At 40.7% G+C, this 25,937-nt stretch overlaps 1 non-coding gene across 2 annotated transcripts in view; it reads right to left on the bottom strand.

Annotated features, from left to right (window-relative positions):
• The window catches only part of LOC140914699 (uncharacterized), a 63,789-nt gene extending 42,946 nt beyond the window's left edge, over positions 1 to 20,843 (bottom strand). For both annotated transcript variants that reach the window (XR_012159955.2, XR_012159954.2), the window contains exon 1: positions 20,634 to 20,843. This is a non-coding gene — a transcript (uncharacterized LOC140914699). The remainder of the gene's footprint in view (positions 1 to 20,633) is intronic.
• Between the last annotated feature and the right edge of the window lie 5,094 nt (positions 20,844 to 25,937).

Here is a 25,937-nt window from a genome sequence, read left to right as displayed (position 1 = left end):
TCGCCCATTCCCAGCTTCCGGCAAACAGAGGCTAGAGACACCATCCCTGTCTACTAAATTTCCAACTAAATTTAATAGGAAACTTGGGATTTCCAGACCCTGCTTCAGGCCCCAGATATGTACAAAGAGCAAATAGGGTACGATTTCACTTTTCAGCCATCAATGCTGCATAATGGAAGTATAACCAATCTTAATTCCTTTCTCTGCACCTGTGATGGGATTCTTTGTCCTTCAGAGGCACTTATTTTGTTTAGTGGGGACTCTTGTTCTGCTCATTACATACACTCCTGCATGTCTCAGAATGGCAATTACGTCCAACTGGAAAACAAGCAGGTTTGTTTTCTTCATCAGAGCATTTTTTGTCAGGGATCTCGAGCATGGGATAAGCACCTGATCTTAGAAACCTCTCCCACGATGACACTTACACCACACAAGGTGTCCACAAAATTATGTATAACTCCAGTGAAGCCCAGTACTAATTATTTCACAATGGGTCTTCAGTATGCAAATATTTCAATGACTGCAGAACTTTTTACATTGTATCAGACCATTCAGCCATCATGCACATTATCCTGCTCATGCTAGTGACTTGATTCTTCAAAGAAAGGAATGAAAACCTGTAATACTTCAACAATGCAATGCTTTACATGCTAGGGAAAGGAAAGGTGGATGGCTCTGCGCTGAATTGTCTTATTTCACACTGAAGTACATTGAACCACCACCACCAATAAGGGAACCATGAGGGTCGGAATACAATTTCCAAGAGATATGGCAAATTAATTTTCAAAAGTAGCTAATATGACCTGGATGCCTTCAGATTTCAGCACTCTCCTTTAAGAAGCTAAATATCTATTTAAAAAATCCAACATGCAAGAGTTGTAACTTCCAATATATTCCACGCAATTCAATATAAGTATCAATTTATAATAGGCATTACATTTGTTGTTTGACATCTCAGCATACGGTAATACTGAAACTCAGTAATCTGAACCTAACCATGTTTCTACTTTTCCCTCATCTTCATCCTCCAACCTAGATATTATAGAAATTGTTGGCATTAACAAAACCCATATTAATATACTGCTGTTGTGCCCGATGGACACTAGATCCAATATATAAAAGTGTAACATGCTTGCTAACTAGCAAGAAGAAACTAGTAAAAATTACAGAAACATAACTGGAGGGTAGAAAGTGTTCAACAGCAGAGAATAAATAGGACCAGAGAAGAAAGTCCTTATTAACAGAGAATGCTAACTTGAGAAAGATACAAATGCCTTGTCCATTTAAGTACATGTTTTACTCACACTTTAGTTTGTAGATTACAAATAATATTATAAATAACCATGCAACAGTCACTGACTGCCCTATAGAGCATGTGGTAGCCAGTCTTGTATGCACACTATAATCCCATTAACATTTCCTTCTCTTCTAAGATTATCATTAGTATAGCAGTGCTGGACAACCCTTTTCTGGTCCATTAATTTAGCAGCATTTTCAATTGCTTGCACTGTCCCTTTCTATGGCATTACTAATGGATAGGCTTGGCACAATTTGTTTTATTTTTTTATAATTTCAACTGGTAATATCAATGGTTATTGTAAAGCTTTATTTCCCCAATGTTTCTTTATTTAAATTTTCACAGTTGTGGAAAATTTTGGAGGGGTTAGACAACCATTATTTAATGATAGCAAAGTCAAAAGTTAGTTTTCTAACCATTAAAACACAAATTGTCAATATCACATGTCAAAAGATACAAAGTAAATATCCTTAAATCTAATTCAAGTAAGTCCTCAAGCAGCATTTTTCTTACTTTACTTATTTGTAAATTTCTATCATCAGTGGAAATATGTTTTCATCGGTTTGTGTGGAGTCAGAGAAATCGATGTTTACTGACATTTACCAATAAAAATCGAATCCTGCCATGACTACCTATGGCTAGACCACCTTAGCTGTTCTCAAACTTTGGTAAATAAACTGGTTTAAAGTACAGTCTCAGAATCAATTAGGGTTACACTGATTAAAATTAGGAAGGTGTGAACCAAGTCATTTTGAATTTTAGATGTGGTACTCTAAAGTTTTAAACAACCACTGGCTTAGCTTTTTTCTGAAACCCCCTCTCATTTTTGCATTGACTTCCTAATTCTCTATCTGGTGTTGACCTCTTGGGGACAAGGCCCACTCTATAGTCTGCTAACAACTCTGGCATCTGATCCAGTATCTGTGGAGATCTGCTCTAATTGTGCCATGGTCTTTGGAGAGGGAGCTGGGTCTTTTGATGAGTGACAGCAAGGAGCAGCACAGATACATCCTGCTGGTGGGCTCATGGGGATCAGGACAGAAAGCACAGGGATCAGTCCCTTGGAAAAATAGCTGGAAGCTAGTTTTCTTTCCAAGGGGCTAAGAGGGAGCAGGAGACAACACAAAGCGTAGTGGTGTTAGTTACCCTCTGGAGTGATATGCCACAGGTTCAGCCAATAACTCATACCGCTCAATTTCTACCATGTAATCATTCCCAGCTCCAAACTGGCCATTAAAAATACATCTTGAAAAGCTGACTCCGTGGTTTTGCTGGCTGACACTCTGATAGTGCAAAATGAATAAAATAAAAAAAACTGAAACCAACGCTGACAAAAATCAACTGGTGTGGAAAGTTTCATACAAGCTCTGCACATACATGGATATGCTATAGACTCAAAAAGAGGCAAATGCCAGTGCTTCAAATTTTGCACTGACTACTTCACACAGTGCTAAATATAGCGGGCCTTATCCAAAACCCTTCATAATCAACCAGCGCCTTTAAACTGACATCAATGGGAGTTGGAGCAGGTCCAGTCTCACCTAGATATAAAATTGGTTTCCATACTATTTGATGGGGTTTTACTGAACTTTTATTTTGACAATATTTCCATTTGCAGAACTATTATGTTATTTATGAATTTGAGATTAATGACTAAGCAATTACTCTGAAAAAACACACAGTGCTGAGAGTGCAATCACTCGGCAACATGTAATTACAGCACATAATTTTGCACATAGGGTTTTTCACTGCACCTTGCAAACTAAAGCGCTGCCATTTTTTTTCACGCTGAATAAGACTCCAGAGCTTCCAAACAATGCACTCAACTTCAAAACATGATTCTCACAGCTTTTGTGTTGACATAAGTGAAATGTCCAGACAGGCCAATAAAAAAGCCGAATATACCTTTTCCATTCTCTTTTATTTAGGATAGTTTGAAATGTCTTAAAGGAAGAGTTTGGAGACCAAACCATATATCTGTATGCTTCCCCTGGGGCAGCTTCTCCAACCACTGCCAGTTGGAAGATCCACTATGTGCACAGTCAAAATTTAGCAATTCATCATGTCAAAGAATAAGGAGAACTTCTCTGACTCCAGGGATCGATCTTAACACCCCAGGGGCACAAGGGCAGAACATAAAGTCTCTGAGTTACGGTTAATGCTGCCTTCTAGTAATAAAAGCCATCTATTCCACCCACTGTTGTTAGAATTCCCACCCTACTGGTTTTTCCTCTCACAAAAACAAAACAAAACAAAAAACTCAAGAAAAGCAAAAACCTCATTTTCATGGTGTCTGAAAATCATCCTGAAGTTATTGAGAGGAAACAAAACAAAACAAAAGAACCTACAAACAAAGAAAAAATATTTACCAGTTATGGTTAAAAAATAACTTCTCAATAATTTTTGAATAAATGTTTGTTGCACTCCTAATTTGCAGAGTGCTTGAGATAGACAGTTTAAATTGATGGCTTGTTAGTGAGGGCTGGCCCCTTTGTGAGATGTTTTCAGAATGATTGATTTACAATAAAGTGGCTCCTGGTGGGTGCACGCAGGTGGAACTGATTCAGATCGATTCCACAGAAGCTGACTAATCAGCTGTTTAAACTGGCAGAGTGCTCAATGACAGAAACAGTGCAGCTATCATTTTCTAACTAAGATTACAAATTAACTTGTTCTGTTTATCCTGTATGCCATCAATATGGATGCAGGCAGCTGAAGGAGGTGGGATTCCAGACTGATGGGATAAAGCCTTCCCTGCAAATGTGTTTTGCAACACTGACAATAAGGGCACAGGGGGAAATGTTGTTATATATTTATGAAACTGCTGTAAAACAGAACACTAAAATGAGCACTTGTTTAGTTAATTAATGTGAGCCCTTCAGTTAATTTGTGCAGAGGGGAAGTGGTGCTCTTTAACTATAGGGATGAAAAGGCTAAATAAATACCAAAGGCCAAAAGTACCCCACTTTCCTCTTCCCACTGCCCACCCGGCTTCTCGGAAAATTATATACACCACCACTGGACTAGCATCTTTGGAAACTGATACCTCCTGGAGTGATTAATTGCCATTTCATATCCGCAACCATTTATCTGAAAGTGCCACTTTTATAATGACATGAAAACCCTATGGGGACCACAATAGGTGTGGGTATTGAAAGGTATCAGTAGCAAAATAGACTCTCTTCCTCCTGGGTTAAAAGTGCTTTTACCAAAACTAGTCTGCCAACCTCCAATTCAGAATGCCCTCTTCATAAAACATTTGTAGCATATGAAAAATAAAACACTTCTAATCAGGATTTTTTCTCCCCCACACAATATTGTCATTGAATGTAAAGTGCTGATGAAATGTTCCACGTGCACATTACTGGAAACTGAGGTTTCTCAATTTATTCACAGCAGAGGGTTTGGCAATGGAAACTTTGCCAAACTACCTAACAAATGTGCCTCATGGAGTCTCCTCTAATTGGGAGAAAGTAAAGTGGAGTTCAGCCTCTATGATTCATTCAGTCGTTAAATTCTCTGCTGAATTTGAAAACTATTCCAATCAGTGCCAATTTTGATGGCATCTTTTGTGATGTAAAAACAGGTCCACTAGCCTGAGACCAACCCATTTCACATTCTGTAGCGTAGATTACCAGGAAACTACCTGATACCTCTCAATATCTACCAATCTGATTCAGATTAAAATCAATGATCCAGAAGTGACAGACTCCTCTCCTGATGCCAGTATCTCGAGATACCCAGTTCCCTAATTTATTTCCACAATATCTGTAATTAATATTGGACAAAGGAAAGCAGTTGTGCATCTTAAAAAAAAACAACACTAGGGTGTGCATCAATCCTACAGACATTGAGAAGAGCATTGGCCTCAGTGATAATTAGTTACATGCATCAAAGGAAAGAGAGAGCCCAATGCATCATCAGGTGAAATATCCAGTGGCCAAAATTTAAACTGCTATTTCAATGGTAAGGTGTGACACGCATAATACGCTGTCTTTCTACCATCTGTTTTCCTGATATATAACCATTACAGCTAAAATAATTAGCAAACATTGACTTCAAATTTAGTGACCTAAGAGGTACATATATTCACTGATGCAATGCCAAAGCCAGTATTTACTGAAAGTGAACGCAAAACCTGATTGTCATTGACACCAGAAGATAATATATTCTACGCTTTGTTACGTATATGTTAAATGTCTTCATCAAACTAGGTGAAAAATCTCTTCATTATGGCATGATCTTCTGGAGTGTAGGGGGTTTGTTGTAATGGCAAGGGCCAGCCAGATGCAGTTTGATCCTTGCAGGAGCTGAGAACGACAGCACAAAGGGGGAATGGAACCCAGCCAAGGTGCTCCTTTCTCCAATGCCTCCTCACACCTTTGCAGCTTCAGGACCCTGTTGATGTCATCACACTCCTGCTATAGCTATTTATGGAATCAATGAATTGATAAAGCCAAAATGGAATCATCTAGCCTGATCTCCTGTGTAACAGAGGCCACTGGACTTCCCGGAATTAATTCCTGTTTGAACTACAGCACAGCTTTTAGAAAAAAACATCCCAACTTGATCAAAAAAATTCCAGAGATATCACAGCCCTGGGTAACTTGCTCCAATTGTCAATAGCATTCAGTGTTAAAAATGTGTGTCCTGTTTCTAGTCTAAATCTGTCCAGCTTCAGCCTCCAGCCATTGGATCTTGTGGTACCTTTGTCTGCTAGATGGAAGAGACTATCATCATCAAATTTCTGTTCCCCATGTCCGTACTTAGAGACTGTGATCAAGTCACTCCTTAGCCTTCTCTTTGTTAAACCAAAGAAATTGAGATCCTTGAGCCTATCACACTCAGGCATGTTTTCCAATCCTTAATTTAGTCAAGTGACTCTTTTCGGGACCATCTTCAACATCCTTCTTGAATTGTGGACATCAGACCTGGGACACAGTATTCTGGCAATGGTCACACCAGTGCCAAATACAGAGGTAATATAATCTCTCAACTTCTATTTACGAATCCTCTATTTACATACCCAAGGACTGCATTAGCCCCAGCATCACACAGAAAGCTCACATTTTAATGATTATCCACCATGATCCCTAAATCTTTTTCAGAGTCACTCCTTCACAGGACAGAGTCCCCCATCCTGTAAACATGGCCTGATTCTTTGTTCCTAGAGGTATAAGTGTCCATTTGGCTGTATTAAAATGCATACTGTTTGCTTGCACCCAGCTTATCAAGTGATCCAGATTCCTCTGTATCAGTGACCTGTCATCCATTACTCTTAAATATTTTCACAAACATGAACTTTCTTCCTGGCCTCTGGAAGTTACCCAGTGTTCCACAATTTACTGAAAATCAACACAGATGATTCAGAGATCTCCTCGGCCAGCTCTTTTAAAAATCCTGGATGCCAGTTAGAAAATCTCTATATTTTTATTATGGATACATTAATTGTGAGTGAATTTGGCTGCCATAATAAAATGGGCCTATCAGCACTGACTTTAGCCTAAGATCATGCAAGGGAGGTGCTTTTTCACACAGCCCTCCAATGGACATTAATGTTGCATCTGTCTTGAAAGGAGATTGTCAGATATGCTGAAGTGCGCCAAGTCATGTGGCAATTTGGTGCAAAACAAAAATTTTTCTCTCAACAACAAGGGTGCCAGCTGAGCCCCCATCCAGATCCATTCTCCTACTCCTGGATTAAGTTATATTAAAATATAGCGTCCCTAGTCACCTTTGCAGGTAGTTCTTGCCCACTCACAAGCACTCAGGAATCCTTTCCTTGGGAGGAAAACAAACGAAAGAAACACAATAACCATAACCATGCACCATCACACACAGTTTATAACCAACAAAATGAGCAAATCCCAATCTGTGTAGCAGGAGTATGGACGGCATCAGAGTTTCAAGTATCCGACTTGTTGAAGAGCAGAACTCAGTCAAAAAGCAGTACCGCCACCAACCAACAACTCCACTCACAGGTCCAATCAAACTGGGTGGTATGGCTTTCCTCCTCCAGTCTACTGCACTCAGAAGATGTCTGAGCCATGAGATTCTGTTTCAATGTGAAGCTACCTAATCCAGTTCTTTGTCACCAGCTCTGCCACTATTGGTCTGGTCAGGCCTTGTGAAGTCAGCTCTGAGCCACCACTGCTATCTGGCAGGGCACTGGGAAGTCAGCTCTGCACCACTGGTCTGGTTGGGTCTTCCTGAGAAGCAGTGCTGCCAATTCAGCTTGGTCTAGTCCCACACAATCGGTCCAGAAACAGTTCTGGATCTGCAGGCATGGGACACCTTGGATAGAGTCCTTTCTCCATGGATTAAGCTTCCAGTCACTGAGACAGAGCCCTCCACCCTGTTTTTTTGTTTAACCAAAATCCTATTCCAAAACCAGGGTCCACTATCTATCTGTAAGTGCAGGGTTACCCACTTATTCCATTCAGGGTACACAGTTCCTGAGTACAGCTGGAGTCTGTTAACACTTATATAAGCAAAGCAAAAACAAATTCCAACTAAAGCAACAAAACAAAACAAAAAACAAAACATTCTTCATACCTATGTATGTGGAACTATGAATAAGCAACACCGATTCACATAAATGAGGCTGGCCAGAACTGGCTTTTCCCCTACAGATGGAGCAGAGATCCACTAAGTGTTCTAGCTCTGGGGCTTACAAAAAACAATAATGAGACCCGAAACAGTGCATATCTGCACTGCATCTAGATCCACCAGCACTTTCTTTGTTTCACATTCATGAACTTCAGATACAAAGGTATTAAAAAAGTAACATTTGGCCCATAGAAGTGGAGGTCCTCTTAGTGGGAGGCCATGTCTTTTGTTACTTTTAAAAATTAAACGCATGGTAATTTAAAAACATAACTACAGATTAAATATGTGGGTACTTGGATCTACACACTTGCAAGTTACACAGCAATTGTTTTCTTCGTTGCACAACGTAACTGCTATGAAAACCACAAGATTAATTACTCTATAGTTACCTTCTATTTACTAAGCAAAATGAACTGAACGTGGCTAGTGTATGAGAACAAAACTAATTACACACAAATAATGACCTGCAATACAGGATCCCTGAGAAACTAGCAGAATCATCCTCAGTAAAAGTCTCTTCCCTAACTGGCCTCTGAGCTGGCCAACCTTAGCAGTCGTTCTCTACATTTGGTTAACTTCTCATGTCTCCTCCTCCATTTCCTCTCATCTCTGCCGTGGAAACCATTAATGTTATTCAGCAGAAGTTTCCCTGCCCACTCACAATCACTCAGGAGTCCGGGGGAATATGGAAGCACAACTACCGTTTTTCGTGGGAGGTAAGCCAAACAAAAGAAACATAATAACCATAACCATATGCTCTCTCACACAATTTACATACACCAAAATGAGCAAAATCCAAATCTTGCACCCCCCTTTCCCTTCCTATCCCAAATAGAATCAACAGAATAGTAGGAGTGGAGAGGACTTTGAGAGGTCATCTAGTCCAGTCACCCGCACTCATGGCAGGATTAAATATTATCTAGATGTAAGCGGTGGAATAGTCCCACTATTGTGAGGAACTTTTCTGGCTTCTGCACTACCCCGGTGAAGTGGGCTAGCGAAAGGATCTGAGTCCTCGCTCCCACTTCCTTCCAGTGGCCTCCCTGCCCTTGAGGACTCCCCTTCCACTCTCCTGTCTGGCAGAGTCCTCGTAACCCCAACAAGGCAGGGCCCACGATTCCTGGGGGGCTCGACCCCCAATCCTGCTGTGGTCACCTAGGACAGGGGCTAGGGTGTCCCCACTCCGGGGTACTCTCTCTGCACTGGGCACTTCTCTGACCCACTGACCATTACATACAAGTTAAAGGAAATGCAAGTTATTTAATCAACAATGGGAAAGGTTAAAGGAAACACAGCAACCCGCTCTGTGGCAGGGAACATCACAAACAGTGTCTCTGGAATGTCAGGGCAGTTCACAGTCTGTTCCTTGCAAGTCCCAGGCCTTCTTCTCAGGCCCTGACTGTGCTGTAGGGATGCTGTGGGTTGGACACTTGCTCTGGTGGTGGCCACAAGCTCTCAGGCTCTAAGTGGTAGGACCCTTCTTCCCAGTGTCGCCCCCATCCTGTCGGGGTTACGAACCAAGCCTGGCCTGCCGAGCCTCTTGGCTGAGGCGTCTCCCTGTGCTGGTCCCGCTGCCCAGGGTCCCCCTCGCTCTCCCCAGCTGCTCACCGCACCCAGCTCCGGACTGCTCCAGCCCCAGCTGCACCACTCTGTCTCTGCACTGCTGCTGCTGCTCTGCCTCCAGCTCCCTGGGCTGCTTCTTTGGCCCCTTTGGCTCTGGTTGCTGCAGCTCTGCTCCCAGGACAGGTGTGCTCTGCAGGCTGCTTCTGTGACTCTGCTCCCAGCACTGACCTGCTTCATGGGCTGCTTTTCTGGCCCCTCTGGCTCTGGTTGCTGCAGCTCTGCTCCCAGGGCAAGTCTGCTCTCTCTGGGCTGTGCCTCTGGCTTTGGGGCTGCAGCTCTGCTCCCAGGACAGGGTCTGCTCTCTCTGGGCTGCTTTTCTGGTCCCTCTGGATCTGGCACAGCTCTGCTCCCCAGCTTAGCTTGGGCCCCTGCTTTCCCCTTAGCTCGGCCCCACTCTGTCTGACTCAGGCAATTCCAGCTCACACGGAGGACGGGACCTCCCTGGCCTCCTGATTCGCCTGCCCGCCCTGTCATTCAGGCTAACCTGGAACACTGGCCTCTCCCCATTGTTCCTGGGGACTATCAGTCTCCGGGTCCTGGTTTCCCATAGACCCTTCCCCTTTTAGTACTGGGAGCTAGCCAACCAAAACACCCCTCACTGAATGTTAGTAAGGGGGCAACAGTCCCCTTATATAGGCAATCCCTGACAGGTGTTTGTCTAACCTGCTCTTAAAAATCTCCAATAATGGAGGCAATTTATTCCAGTGCTTAACTATCCTCACAGTTAGGAAGTTTTTCCCAATGTCCAACCTATACCGCCCTTGTTGCAATTTAAACCCATTGCTTCTTGTCCTAACCTCAGTGGTTAAGGAGAATAATTTTTCTCCCTCTTCCTTGTAACAACCTTTCCTGTATTTGAAAACTGTCATCATGTCCCCTCTCAGTCTTCTCTTCTCCAGACTAAACAAACCCAATTTTTTCAATCTTCCCTCACAGGTCATGTTTTCTAGACCTTAAACCATTTTTGTTGCTCTCCTTGAACTTTCTCCAATTTGTCCTCATTTTCCATGAAATGTGGCACCCAGAACTGGATATAATACTCAAGTTGAGGTCTAATCAGTGCAGAGTACAGTGGAAGAATTACTTCTCATGTCTTGCTTACAACACTCCTGCTAATACATCCCAGAATGATATTTGCTTTTTTTGCAACAGCATTACACTTTGGGTTCATATTTAGCTTGTGATCGGCTATGACCCTCCAATGCCTTTCCTCAGTACTCCTTCTTAAGCAGTCATTGCCCATTTTGTATGAGTGTTCCTTCCTAAGTGGAATACTTTGAATTTGTCCTTATTGAATTCCATCCTGTTTACTTCAGACCATTTCTCCAGATCATTATGAATTTTAATCCTATACTCCAAAGCACTTGCAACCCCTCCCAGCTGGGTATCGTCCACAAAACTTTATAAGCATAATCTATGCCATCATCTAAATCAGGGGTGGGCAAACTACAGCCCACGGGCCGGATCTGACTCCTCAGGGCTTTGGATCCAGCCTGCGGGATTTCCCTTCATGGTGTCGCAGGCCCCGCGCCACCCTCAGAAGTGGCTGGCACCACGTCCCTGTGGCCCAGGTGCAGGGTGGGCGTGGGAAGAGGGCTCTGTGCATTGCCCTTACCTCCAGGTACTGCCCCCCAGCCCCGCACCTCCCATTGGCCGGGAATGGGGAACCACGGCCAATAGGAGCTTTGGGGGAGGTACCTGGAGGCGTGGCAAGGGCAGCATGCGGAGCCCTGTGCCTCCTGCTCCCCCAGGGGCCATGCAGGGATGTGGTGCCGTCCGCTTCTGAGAGCAGCATAGCGTGGGGCCAGGGTAGGCATGCAGGGCCTTCCCCTGGCCCAGTGCGCACTGCTGCCACCCTGGAGCCACTTTAGGTAAGCCAGACTGGACCCCGAACCCCTCCTGCACCCCATCCCCCAACTCCCTGCCCTAAGCCCCATGCCTGCACCTTGCACCCCTCCTGCATTCCAACCCCCTGCCCTGAGCCTCCTTTCGCACCTGCACCCCTCCTGCACCCAACCCCTGCCCTGAGCCACCTCCTGCACTGCGCACCCCAACCCCTTCCCTGAGCCCCCTCATACACCCCGCACCCCTCCTCTGCTCCAATCCCTTGCCCTGAGCCCGTTCCTGCACACCGCACCCCCCCCCCTCCACACACACACACCCTGCACTCCCTCCCCCACCCTAACCCCCTGCCCCGGCCCCTGCATACAATTTCCCCACCCAGACGTGGGCCTCCCTCAGCCCAAAAAGTTTGCCCACCCTTGATCTAAATCATTGATGAAGATATTGAACAGAAGCAGGCACAGAGTTTGACTGTCCTTCCAGCTTGACTGTGAATCATGGATAACTACTCTCAGGGAACGGTTTTCTAATCAGTTATGCACATCTTGACTCCCATCTCTGCCAAACTACAAATGCAGTTCTAAATGCCAGAAATTTGTACACATTGCACCTGTCTGCCCAGTGATCTATTTGTAAAACTCCCCCAGGATAGGGTGTGTGCGCACACAAAGGACTCCTAACATCTGCTGCTGACCAAGGAGAATGGAATGTCTTAATATATTTAGCAAATCATAATGCAAGCCACGCAAATCATAATTCAGGCCACTGAAAAACTATGTAGAGGGGTAAAACGCATTCCCTGGCTGTAAAGTTATTGAATATTTAGAACCAGGAAACATATTTTAGAGCTGACTCTTTTTTTGGCGGGGTGTGGGGGGTCCCTTGATGTCTCTCAAATCTATAAGTAAGCCTCCTGTAGCTGTAGAAGTGAACTAGTGGTCACATTTGTAATTAACTGAGGCCTTGCCTTTGTGGGCTCAGTACCCTTTGTTATAAAAGGGAAGGGGGCTGCTGTCAGATCATTCCCTGTAAGGGAGGCCCCCTTCTTTTGAGATGATCTGCTCCAACTAAGGCTTGTAATAATCTAAATTTCTTGACCTTTATTGCAAAGACTGGGGATAAGCCCATCCATATGAGCAGGGACAAGTGGAGAGCAAAGGCAGTTGACAGTGGGATTTCTGTCTGGTTTGAAAGTGAGATGTGGAGTTCTAAAACTGGATTGCGCACATGTCTAGTGATCAAATGTGAGTAACAAGATAAAAATAAGCAGGGCTCCTGCTTTGGTCAAGTCTTGCTTTAATCTTCTGTTCCTTAAATGCATGTCAAAGGCATTATTTGAGATCCTTTAAGAACAAATTCTAGATAAATATGTGGAACGGCTTAAAAATTGAGATACTAAAGACAAAGAGCAAGTGTATGATGTTACAACTTTGGTGGGACCTTTACTAATCTATTGTACGGATCAGTCAGGAAAATAAGGCCAAGGAAATTCAGCAGCTTAAACCTGTAAGTCATGTCTCTATGCAGAGGCAGTCAAAACAGAAAGAAACTGATTAATCTGATGGAGATCAGTGATAGATTAAGGGAAGAAAATGCTAGTCAGGTAAAACAAATATGGGAAGTGATCAAAAAATTTATTTTTGAATCACCAGAGTTTGAGCACTCAAAAGATAATAATGGACTGATATATTTCTCGGATATATTTACTTAATAACAGAAAGTTAATAAAAAAGTTTCTGGGACTTTTTTCCCCCAGAAGAAAGAGATAAATTAGAGATTATCCTTAAAGCAACAGAAAGACAACTGGATATCAAAGATATTTCTTTAGAAGTAGAGTATAAACTGTTAAGCAGTCAATCATGAGTGGCAGCCATGTTAGTCTGTATTCGCAAAAAGAAATGGAGTACTTGTGGCACCTTGGAGACTAACAAATTTATTTGAGCATAAACTTTTGTGAGCTACAGCTCACACTGAATGCATCCGATGAAGTGAGCTGTAGCTCACAAAAGCTTATGCTCAAATAAATTTGCTAGTCTCTAAGGTGCCACAAGTACTCCTGTTCTTTTAATCATGAGTGGGTTTTCAATGGGGCTTTTAATCTCAAAATGGAATGTGTACAGCTTAATTGCCTCTGGGCAAGAAATGAAGGAATTTATTTTTTCACTTAAAAAAGAGACTTGATGTCATATGTATTCAAGAAACGCTGGTGAAACCAAACCTTTCATTTAATATTTCTAACTGTGCTGTATGTACAAATGACAGAAGTGAGGGAAGAGTAAGAAGTTATAGAATTTTTATCAAAGATTCTTGCTTCAGGGAGCCATCTTTAGATCTAGATCTAGACAGGAAAGCAATAGGGGTTTCTTCCCAGGTGGGGAAGATCATAATTAATATAATTCAAGGAAGAAAATTAATTGTGATAGATTAGAATATTTTACACCAAAAGCAAGTTTCCCATTGATTCTGGTACAGGGATTCTAACAGCTGTAATATATTAAAGATAGGTAAATATAATAATGATGACAGTGAAAGCACTCTGGTGTAAAACGTTATTAACACTTAAATGTGGTAGTTTTCAACAATGATGGATGAATTAAATTTAAGACATTTTCAAGGAAAGTTTCATGTATTGAGTTAATTGCGTTTTATACACAGAAGATAAATGTGATTGGGCTCGGATCATTTCACTATCCTTAAAATTGGTCCATTGGATTCGTTCCCAATAAGAGGCCCCAAAAGTAGAAAATTTAGGAAAAGGGAATGGAATTTTTTCTAGGATTTACAAGTTGTACTATTTCTGAACAGTGGTAAATATTTAACATTTGTATTACACCTACAGGATTCAGCCAGGTCAAGAATCTATTGTTCTGGGCAGTGCACAAACTTATGGTGAATGACAGTTCTTGGACAAAAGATATTACAATCTAAAGGGTCTTGTATTTTTTACATTGAAGTTTCCGAATTTTTTAGCTGGCAAACGCTATTTTGTAGTATAACAAAAGTATAAGTAAAAGCCAAAGTAGTTCCTTTATGATTACTATTTTGTCACTTACCCCAAGAAACATACCCATCTCACCACCAGACACTGTACATGGTTTACATACCTGTGACCTAAGAACCCCTCAGTGCCAACTGCCAAAGGGTTCACTGCTCTGTAACAGAAACTCGTACCAGGCCTGACAACCTCATTACAGCTAACACCCTGCTTTCATAGTATTTCTCCATAAGGGGTTGTGTGAGATGTCTAACAGAAGCTTACATCATACTGATCCTCCTGATTGTTGTGTGATGTATATATAGTAATATTTATGTTTATGTATGTACTGAAAATATGTTTAGATTTGTGTCCCAGGCAGGGTTGACAAGCAGCTTTTGCCAAACAAAAGGATGTGGAATCACGTATCTGCCCAGGTTTCTGATGTAAATCATGAATTGTAAAGCCAAACACAAATAACCCCATTTATATTTGAAGTCAACAGGAAAAACAGGTGTGTGTGTGTGGGGGGGGGGATGATGCGAAACAAAGAGGAATATGGGAGAAACCTTGGAGCCAGCAGCAAAAATGAAACCACAGGACAAAAACAATTGGGATATAAAAGGAAAGCACAAGGACCCCTCTTTTATCCTACACTTGAGGGGGTAACTGGGCAGTGCGGTTACGCCAGTGAAAACAGGATCTCAACCAACCAACCAGTTGGCGGTTAGAATTAAATTTTAGTCTAGTATAAGTGTGCAGCATTCTGTTGTTATTACCCTTTCTCAGTCTCTTAAAATCTTTGTTAATACACATAATTGTTTTCACTGTAAATAGATTACAGTGCTGTGTAGTTATGTTGTAGCTGATATTTAGTTGAACAAACAAACTGGTGTGTGTATACTATTCCCTTGGGAGTAGCGAACCTGGTAATTACTGTGAATGTCCAGTGACTGGTCTGGACACTACCGGGGACACCTCTGAGGTGTTTGAGGACTGGGCAGTATTTACCTGTAAGGCAAAGTAGGAGCTGACAGAGCCCAGAGGAAAGTGCTTAAGTGGATAAAAGGCTCGGCGGCAGGCCCGCCAATGGAGGGTGGGGCAGTGGGGCAAAGGGGGCATTTACCCAGGGGCCTGGATAATTTAAATCACCCGGGTGGGCGGCAGGGCTCCTAGGCACATGCGGAGTTGTACCAACGGTGGCAAAGGCAGCTGGGCAGGCACGTAGAAGCCCTGGCCGTGCCGGAAGAGCACGCCCAGCAGCTCACTGGGCACCAACCAGCGTAGGCACAGCACCACCCAAATGTCAGGTGGACCGCATCCGGGCAGGCGCAGCTTGTGCGTACATGAACTAACTACCACACGTGGTCCAGTTCCGCACCCATGTGCTGATACCACCCTGGGCCAGAAGCAGCGTGGGTCCCGCCCTGCACGAATCAAACCTCAGGCATCCCTTTCTAGGGGGCCCTGTTCTGCCCTGGAGCCTGAAATTGCTGTTGGCTAGCCTGGTGGGCATTGTCAGAGAGTTGACAGGCAGCTTCCACACCAAAGACTCCCTCTCACTGGAGGTAGGAGGATAGCCCAGTGACCCACATTCCTGGACACCCTGAGAAAGTGTCACAACACCTGACTGCAATCTACTTATAATACTGGTTGAAGATGATGCAGGAGAAAGAAAGATTATTTAGCCTACAGTAACTGTGGTTTTTCAAGATGTCATCATCAGTACAGAGCCCAGCACAGGAGTGCATGTGCCTCATGAGCATGAGTTCTGATTTCCTTTGGATAGCCATGTCCATCCAGGCTGTGAATATGCCCTATGCCTCCTTGTGCTCCTATGCCCAAAATATGGAGAGGCTCCAACCCTCCCTCAGTTCCCTCGCAGTTTGAGGTCCCTGCACTACCCTGTCTCTTTGGAATGTTATATAGGGAGGTTCAGCCAGGAACCCCTGAAGCTCGCTCACTCTTCCGGCTGAAGAGCAGCCACTAAGATGACTTTTTTTTCCACGGTGAGGGGGTGCTAGCAGCATTCTGAAAGAGACTCTAAAGGAGGCTCCCTGAGTCTCTCTAGGACTATATTGAGGTCCCAAGTAGGAGTGGGTTTTCTGACTAGTGGGAAAGTATATAGTAGCCTGTAATGGGTGACACGCACCTCTTGTGAGTGCCTTCTGTTGGCTGGGTGTGATGCTACAGGAACTGCTGCTGTTCCCTGGGCCCTTTTTCCTATCTGATCTCTTTCTCTTCACCTTTATGTCAGGGCTGGAGTTTTCAGATCCTCTTTCTCCTTGCTGAATGCAAATGCCACCAGCACCCATCTTCTGGTTCTCTCTTGAGCTCCTGTGACCTTACAGGTCCTTCCTTGCTCCTCTGACCCCAGTCAAGAACTGACCTGCTCAGGACCAGTAGCTACTTTTATCTGAACCTGCTGGGCTCTGATTGGATGATTCTGTGCATCCTTTCTAGGCAGGCCTGGAGGACCCACCTTTGTCACTCCTTCCTTAAGCAGATTCTAATAGGATCTCACGGCCTCCAGCAGGGGTCTCGAAGGGCCCCACCACATAATCCTTTAAGAAACTTAGATACAGTGGGGTGAGAGAAAACAGAACATGGAGTCCACAGGTGTGTGGCAATGTGAAATCAGTATCAGATGGACTAACAAAATTCAGTAAGAGACCTGCTTGAGATACATTAGATAGTCAAGTAGCTTTGGTAGCAAGGCCTGGGCTGGATCTAAGCCCTTTTGGGCTGCCCACATAGAGAACCTCTTCCACTTGGAAGAATGTGTCCTTCTGGTAGATATTTTTTTCTTTTGCATCAGGATACCTAGACCTGCCAGGAGCCATCTGGGTCTGTGGTGCTCAGCCACTCAACAGCCACGGCATCATATGCAGTGATTTCAGATCTGGATGGAGTGCCTGTGATGTGAAGAGATCAGGTCTATGCAGTCTGGGAGCTGGACTGGAGGCTGAATGGACATCTGGAGCAGGTCTGTCAGCCAGTACTGCCTCAGCCAGTATGGAGCCACCAGAACAAACATGGGCTTTGACTTTTGAATTTGGAATTACCCTGGTGGGAAGGTTCCTCTGTAGGAGGAAGGTATCTGCTGGTGACCCTGGACTCAGGCCCCCTCTTCAGAATATGGTCAATGACTGCCTGCCCAGGAGGTCTGCTGTATTGTTGTTAACTCCTGTCACTTCATTCTGGTGGTACTGTCTCCAGAAGTCAATGTCCTTCAGGCAGAGGAAGGGGAGAGAGCACTTGTAGGTAGTGCATGGTTGTCATATTGTCTGTGAAAATTAGCAAACTCCAAAAATCACTTCTCTTTTATTCTTCAAAATGTAGAATATCATTTCACCTGTTTTGAGGGGGTTCCGCTGACAACTCTTTAGATAGTTATAATATTCTAAGATTTTGGCCTGGAAATAAAGCAATGTTTAAATGTTCAAACTGGATGAAACTGAAGTAGAGTGGACTATTAATATATGAGGACTGAGAATTGAAAGATGGTAAGGGAATCTGAGATTTCTAGAGAAACTGATTATTTCAGTTATCAGAAGGATGGGGATGTAGGATATCAGATAAGTTTCATTTCAAGACCAGAAATCCACAGGGAGAGATACTTAGGCTTACATTTAATGAAATGATTAACAACTTGCTAGAAATTATTGATCAGGAGTTGAAGTCTCGTACACCAATAAGACAAAGATGCTGAGAGATGGGCATAGTATTTCATTTTTAAATTATACGGTAATTTTGATAAACTGGTTAATACACAGGGTTTTAAAACAGAAGCCAGTAATTTTCCCCCTTACTGAAAGTAATGTAAAATCATGTGAAAAAGGAAGGTTTACAAATCATTTCATGTTCTGGGTATGTGGGTGTATATGACAGATTGACATATAGTGCAATAGCTATACCAGTGCATTGCAAGAGCAGATAAAACAAGCTAAAGGGATGCTGTCAAATTGCATTTGTTAAAATTGATTTATTTCTGTTAACTATAAATGGTAAGTCCTTTTAAAAAAATCATTTAAAAATTAAGTTTTTTCCTCCTTCCTCTCTTCATATTTATAAACCCCTATTCACCGAGAAAAAAAGTTATTAACCATACAAGGGAACATCAAAAGCGAATGCATCCATGATTTTCACATTATCATTGTTCCTTGAAAATTTTTGAGCAGTACAGTTAGTTTCATTTGGATTGAAGAAGCAAAGGCACTGCTACATATAAGTGTCAGGTAATAACTAGCAAAATATTTTGAAGGATTTGTAATGAAATTAATCACAAAATAATGGGAGCGGATTGATTTACAGCTGTCAGTGGAGTAAAGTGCGAATATTTTTAGAAGTAACTCAGGCTGAAGTGTGAGCATGAAGTCACTTCTAACTATACACAGAGTGCTAGCACTGATTAGCTTAAATCACTTCCAACCATATACTAAGTTGTTCAAAAGTAGCAGGCATATACTGCTTCATTAATAATTAAACCAGACAGGTGTAATTAAAATTTTGATACTATTTAGGACATCATAATCCTGCAATTTCAAAGCACTTTTCATCTTCCACAAACACATGTCCTTCAAAGAAGGAGAAAAATATGATCCATTAAGGCAACCAAACAAACTTAACTTTACCCTATAGTGATGCCATGAGGGAGAAAATGATGAAAAAATAATTAAAAAAAACCTAATTCATCTGGTACTATAGAATACATTAATTATAATTTTATTCCATAGTGTCACTAATGGACAGAGTTATGCTTATATGAGTGCCTTACCCGTGCATTTCTTTAACATGTTTGCATTTTTATTTTAGTTTAGCTCTGAATTTTCTGGGTTTATGATGCTTGTTTTGAGGACAATTCCAGTAATCTTATGTTTTGTTTTGAACTTGGCTTGATGTATTGCTCTGAATAGGAATATGCTTGTTTTTCACAATATATGAATGGAAAACTCAAAATATCTTGTTTGCATGGGATAATGTTAATGACCTGAAGATATGAGGTACCAGCCTATTTTATTTCTAAATTTAGGGACAGATTCACTGGTACAGTCTGGTTGGTTCCCACCATTTTGGAGCAGCACAAAACAGCCAGAGCACATGGACCAGTTAAGAGAGATTTATAGCTCCTTTACACCACCGGAGCAGCACAAACATCAATGGCATGCTAATGAATCTGGTTTCCAATATGCTAGTATCCAGCCATGGAATTTTTAACAGGAGTGACAGTTAGCAGCCAAGTAATCTACCAGTGAGAACTCGGGACATATGTATCTAGTCACTTTTACACACTTACTGGTCTTGTCTATTAGTATATTATAACGCAGACACTATATTCCATGTAGAGTTGGTTGGAAAATGATTTTTCCCACCACCACAGACACGCACACAAATCACAAAGTTTCCTAAGGGTACATAAAATGAAATATTTAGTTTTGGGTAAAATCAACCTGAATCAAAATATTTCCGTTTGTACAGCCAAATCAAAACATTTTGTTTCAGATAAGTCTGAGATTAAACTATGTCTACCCGTGCTGCTATGGTACATCATGGGAGTTGTCATTCAAGTGCCTCCTGTTCTCTCTCTCCTGTGTGGGCCAGGCTGTCTGGATGGATGCAGCATGGATTCATCTCATGCTGATCAATTCAAATACATCATAGGAGTCACATAGCTGGGTGCATCATGGGAGATGAAGTCCAGTCAGGGATCCCAGTCCATAAAGGTAAAGAGGCATGAAGCACTCAAACCACAATTCCTATGAGGCATCACTGAGGCTCAGGAAGATGCAGTTTAATGTAAGAATGAGCGGATCGAAATCATTTTAATTTGGGAATGTCAAAACGAAATGTTTCAATATTTCAGAAAACAGAAAACTTGATTTTTCAACAAACTAAATATTTTCAAGGAAAATAGGCATTTCCCTCACACAGATAATATAGTAAAAAAACTCAATTTTCCACTGACATTTTAAAAAAAATTTCAAACAGCTTTAGTGATGTGAGTGCTAAACTTGCCTACGTAATACAGCTAACTTTTAATTTCCTTGCTTTTATGTCAAGACATCTAACAGCACATAACTCTTACTTCTCCACTCGGAGACATACACCTCTTCACTAGAAACACCATTTCACAACACACAGAAGACATCACAACCTGACCTCTGCCCCAGTAGGGATCCCAGCCTTTCAGTGTCTCCTCCCTCCAACTCTTCACCACCATGAACAAATCAGACTCCCCCCTACTATCCATTCTGCACTCATCAAGGAAAAGAAAAAAATCACACTCACTCATGCTTGGGGAAGACCAGGTGCTGCTGAGCTGGCTGAACAGTTTCCGGAAGAACAGCATCTCCAACACAGTATCTGTTGCTTTGCTGAAGATGCTGGCTTGACGAAGGCTGAATAAGCTCAACAGTTTCAAATGGGTGCTGGCTTTCAATCTACCAGCAGCTGCATCTTCATAGAGGACCCTGGTCATCATAAAATCTCCTTCTCTGGTCAGTTAACTGTGATGTGTAAGGATTAAGTTATAATAAACACTACTGTTTTTTTTCTTTTTGCTAATTAACAAAATAATTACATAACTCCAGAGAGTTCAAACTGCCAGTAATCTACAAATTTGTGATGTACTACAATCTGTAGTTTTTAAGCTAGAGAAAAATCATGAATGAGAACTGTTTGGGGGCCAATTTTTAATGTCAGAATCTAAATTAAACTATTTTCTTGAAAGTCCTCAGAAAAGTTAAACTTTACTTATCGATTATGTGCTGAATATGTGGGTAGATACATTATGTTTTACATATGAAACAAAAACTTCCTCTTCAAATGCAAAATAGAACACAGCCTTAACGATCATATCACAGCAGTTCACCATAACTGTAATAATAATAATTAGGTACAATAATGAATAATAATATAGCTTAATTGCAACTGAATTTTAAGTGTCGTTTACATATAAGATTTTAATGAGTTTAAGTATAAGGAAAGCTTGAAGAGTCTTATGTTAATCCATTTTGAAAATCATTCAGGACAAAAGAGATCCAATAAAGATTAAATTTCTCTGAAGGATCCACTTTTAAATTATTACCTCTCTCTGATTAACAGATTTACTTATACATTCTCAGAAAATTCATTCACAAAGAGTATGTGTAGTAGTTTTGACAACAATACTGCTTATTCTTAATATATAAAAAAAATTGCATTTCTGGTTTAAGTAGAAGTCTTAACCTTAACTATGGAATTGAGACCAATACCTCCATAATTCATTATATTTTCCCAAGCCTTAAAAAAAAAATTCAAGTTTAGATGCATATTTTCCCATTTATGTTTGGATAGGACTACCTCATACATATTTTCCTTATTGTTTGGTATATAACTCTCAAGCTTTGAGAGTAATCGTTCCTCGAAGTTGAGCCTCATTTCCAATAAAATACATTTTCATTCTTAGTATGAGTTTGAATTGCACAAGAATCTTAAGCGACTGTTAAAATGATTCAGGGTTGCATTTAATGTTTACTCCAGAAGCTCTTTGACAAACATTTTAATTTTATTTCTCTCCTGTAAACCCATAAAACAGCATGATCTAAAAATTCCTTACAAATATATTAATAAAAATGTAAATATGCATGTTACTTATAGAGTTTTCAGTTAATTACATAGCAATATTGTCTTTTATACACCTTAATTAGATTAATTATTGATTAGTACACTTTCCATTGATATTTCATTAACACGCCATAACTATCTCATTATATCTGGATGAAGTTTTAAATTAATTAAAGTTTGTCTGGAAGTGAAAAGTTATGGAAACAAATGCAGCAGATCACTTTAAATATAAATTTTGCAACAGTAAGCATGTTAATTACAGCAGAGAAGAAAAATTAGACTGTACCTATTTTGAGAGTTTAATGCAATTAAATATAACAAAGACACTGCACAATATTTTCCATAAGATTTCAATTTTAATATTAATAGCAGTAGGTTAATCTATCGTGGTATGCTCAGAGAGATTATGAAATATTATAGCTCTTTATGAAGATTATGTTCTTTATTTCAGACAGTATCTTTTATATTTTAAACAGCATCATAGATTTCTAAGTATGTGATTACAACTGTTTATGTTCATGCTGATGAGCTACGAGCTGTTTCAATAGGATGATGCTGTAATTTTCACATGATCTGGCAAATAATTCACAGTACTTTTTATGTTGTCATTAACTGTCACATTTCTTGAGTTAAATATGAGTGCTGTCACTTGAAAGTCAGAAAGCTTCTCCTAAATTTCTCAATTTCATTAGCAATTGATTCAAATCATTTCCAGAAAATAGTCTGAATTGACACATGAATTGTAGTGGTCCCACAGCTTGGTGTTTAATTAATCAAGCTATCAGGTTCACAATAAACTATTTATCAATCTTATAATGAAGCAGGAAATCTTAAGAAGTCCTCGTTTTTTAAACTAAGTTGAGGAAAAAGTTAAAAAGTAGACAGGATGGTGGTGAAGGGGGTGGAACCAAATTGCTCCCAATCAGCAAAATTGCAGCATCAGTAGCAATAATCTTTATGCAGACTTGAAGCAATGATAGAACCTTTTGACCAAATGGACTGTGAAATGTACTGTCAGCATAAAATACAAGTACAAATTTCTTTAAATGACAAAAAATCATGTCAGTTTGTAGGGTGGAAGGCGCATACAGTGCAATGGGTGCAGCTTATTCACTAAAATGTGTGCTGACTATATCTCCTTCATATTGTCACGTTTGATTCAAGAGTTAAAAACCCCCACAAACGTCCTTCTGTTGTCCTTCCTGGAAAAGATATTTGGAAAAATGTCGTTATGTTTAAGTACATGAATATCATAAACACAAGGTAAAATACATTCAGAGTAGTTTAGTTATTTGTTAGCACCCATTTTCTTGCAGAAAAGAATTTAAAATAATTTCTGAGTCTTCAAACATTAAACATTCAGATTTTTGTTTGCTTTAATGAAGAAATCACTAAAGAATTTCCACATTTGAATTCTATCAGCTCCTTTTTTTCTTGGAAGAATCAGAGAATGACACACTAGAGACTATCAATCTTCCTTGTTTCTTAGATACTGTATTTTTAAATGGGTGGAGATTCCTCCCTTCAAAAGCTGAACTTCAAAATAATGTCTTAACAAAGAGATTGCTCCTGACAAGGTGTTTTAAGAGTCTGTCTGATTGATATGGCCCCTTTTCTATCTCCCCAAAATTAGGCAAGAATATATGGCTATAATTTCAGGGCCATGGGGCAAGATTTTGATCCCAATTACACTGGTTTTAGAACCGTCTCCATGAGTTTTTTTTCTGATTTACACAGGGGTAAGTGAAAGCAAAATCATGCCTCAGAAGTGTAATCTGATAGCGACATGTCAACTGCTACTAAACAGAAAATAAGCTCTAGTTAAAAGCCCGGAATAGGTCTACTTCTCCATTTTCTGAGTCAGATCATTGCTGTAGAATAACACTTATCCTGCTGTCCCATTTAGTGTTGCCTGTTTCAGAATTTCCAGATCAAGTTTCTAAAGTCATCTGCAAGATTAACCTTGACTAAACACAAAAGCCAGCAAGCAAGTGATAAGATGGTGATTCTCTCAGTATTTTGTAAGAATAAACAACATATGATATTAATGAATTGTGTGTCTTGAAATGCCATTTTAAGTCCTTTTAAACACTAAGATTTATTCTGAGTGTTAGTCTTATGACTTAATATAAAAACCAGTGTTCAAATAATTTAGACTACCATATCCATCCAATGCATGTTTAAACCATATTAATTTTAGGCTCAATCAGTTTTTTTTTTTTTCTTAATGCTGAAAGTTGCCCACCAGCTATAAATTTAACCTCCCATTAGTGACGAAATAAAAAATAATATAGAAGTCCCAACCCACTAAATATCCACTTGTGCAATTTATAATTATGTTACACTCAGAAGCAAGTCATAGCTCTAACCTAGGAACTACTATTTCTATGGATTGAAACAAGGGCAGCTGTGTATCACAGTGAAGTAGCTATACGGCCCTTGTTTTCATAAGAGAACAGTTCAACATAGAATTTTTTTTCTTTATTTCATGGTAAAGCTGGAAACAACAGATGGCAGCTACCCAATCCTGCAAATGCTTACACTTGGGAGTAGATTTATTCACAAATTATAAGGACTACTCACATACTTAAAGTTAAGCATGTGTCAGTCAACAGGAGTAGTACTATTTTGTGTGTAGATATCACCAACCCAACAAGTTCATGAGTTCTCTCATTTTTAAGTTTCCCAGCAAATACTAGAAAGTTATATTCAGTTGCAATTAATTATTCTGGCAAGCAATTCTCAGCAAGTACTAGGTCCCCTATTCAAAAAGTCTAATAGAATTAATAACCGTAGGTCCCTGACTAACGTTTTTTTATATATAATTAATATGGTCAATGGTCTGCATCAGACAGATATTTATCATCTTCAGAATCGAACAGCCACAATCTTACCTCAACATTATTGATATGTCAGATCATGCACCAAACTATTTATTTACTGGGATGAACATACAAAATGCACATCCAGGTTGGCAGTTTATTAACAGTAGTATAAATATTTACATTACAATAGCACCCAAAAGCCTAAGGCCCCCTTTGTGCTGGGTACCATGGAAACACAGAAAAGAGATAATCTCTGCCCTAAGGGCTCACAGTGTGTAAAAGACATGAGCAGATGAAGTGTAGGAGATGTGGATACAACAAATATGCAAACAAGTATTTTAAGTACATTGCTAACTCAGGATAAAATACATTTTAGAAGCAGCATAGGAAGCATTGTTTTTTTGCAATATGACTATCTGGACTGAAACCACCAGTTTTCACACAGGCCACCAAAGGGCTGTCAGATAGTAATTATTTTCTGTCAATAACCTCCAAGCCAAATTCAAACTGGTGACCTACAGGGGAAATACTCTATATCCCATTACATATACTCTGATCCCTTAACGCCCAAGCAAAATTTGTTCCTGTATATGACTATGAATCAACAGGGCATTCCCGGTATGGCAACAGGATTGGATGCACCAGAACCAAAATTAGAAACATCAGAATATATATTTTCTATCCACAATAAAAATAAATGTATGTAAAACAAAACAAGAACTTCAAACTCTCAGAGCAATTAAAGTATCAATACTATCGGTCTTTTTGAAATTATAATTATTTGTATTGCAGTAGTGTCTAGTGGCACAATTGTGTTGGACCCTGAATGAAAACAAAGCAAGAGATAGTCCTTATCTCAAAGAGCTTGTAGTCTATGGCTCGTCTATTCAAAAGGAGGATCTTAAGGAATTTAGGCACACAAATCCCATTGACTTTCAATGGGTCCTGGGTGCCTAACTCCTTAGGCTCCACTGAAAATGCCCACCTAAGTAGAGAGACAAAGGGTGGGAAGGGATATAGATTCAGAGAAGTGAAATGACTTGCCCAAGGTCAGTGAAACTGCAAATAATAGAACTCAGGTCTTTTGAGTCCCAGTTCATTCCCCTATCTGCTGTGGTGGGGTTTTTAAATGTCAAAAGGATTTAGGATCATAAATCCCTTT

This window comes from Lepidochelys kempii, chromosome 7 (assembly GCF_965140285.1).
Source record: "Lepidochelys kempii isolate rLepKem1 chromosome 7, rLepKem1.hap1, whole genome shotgun sequence".
NCBI classification, from domain to species: domain Eukaryota; kingdom Metazoa; phylum Chordata; order Testudines; family Cheloniidae; genus Lepidochelys; species Lepidochelys kempii.
This window is presented reverse-complemented; position numbering and strand designations above follow the sequence as displayed.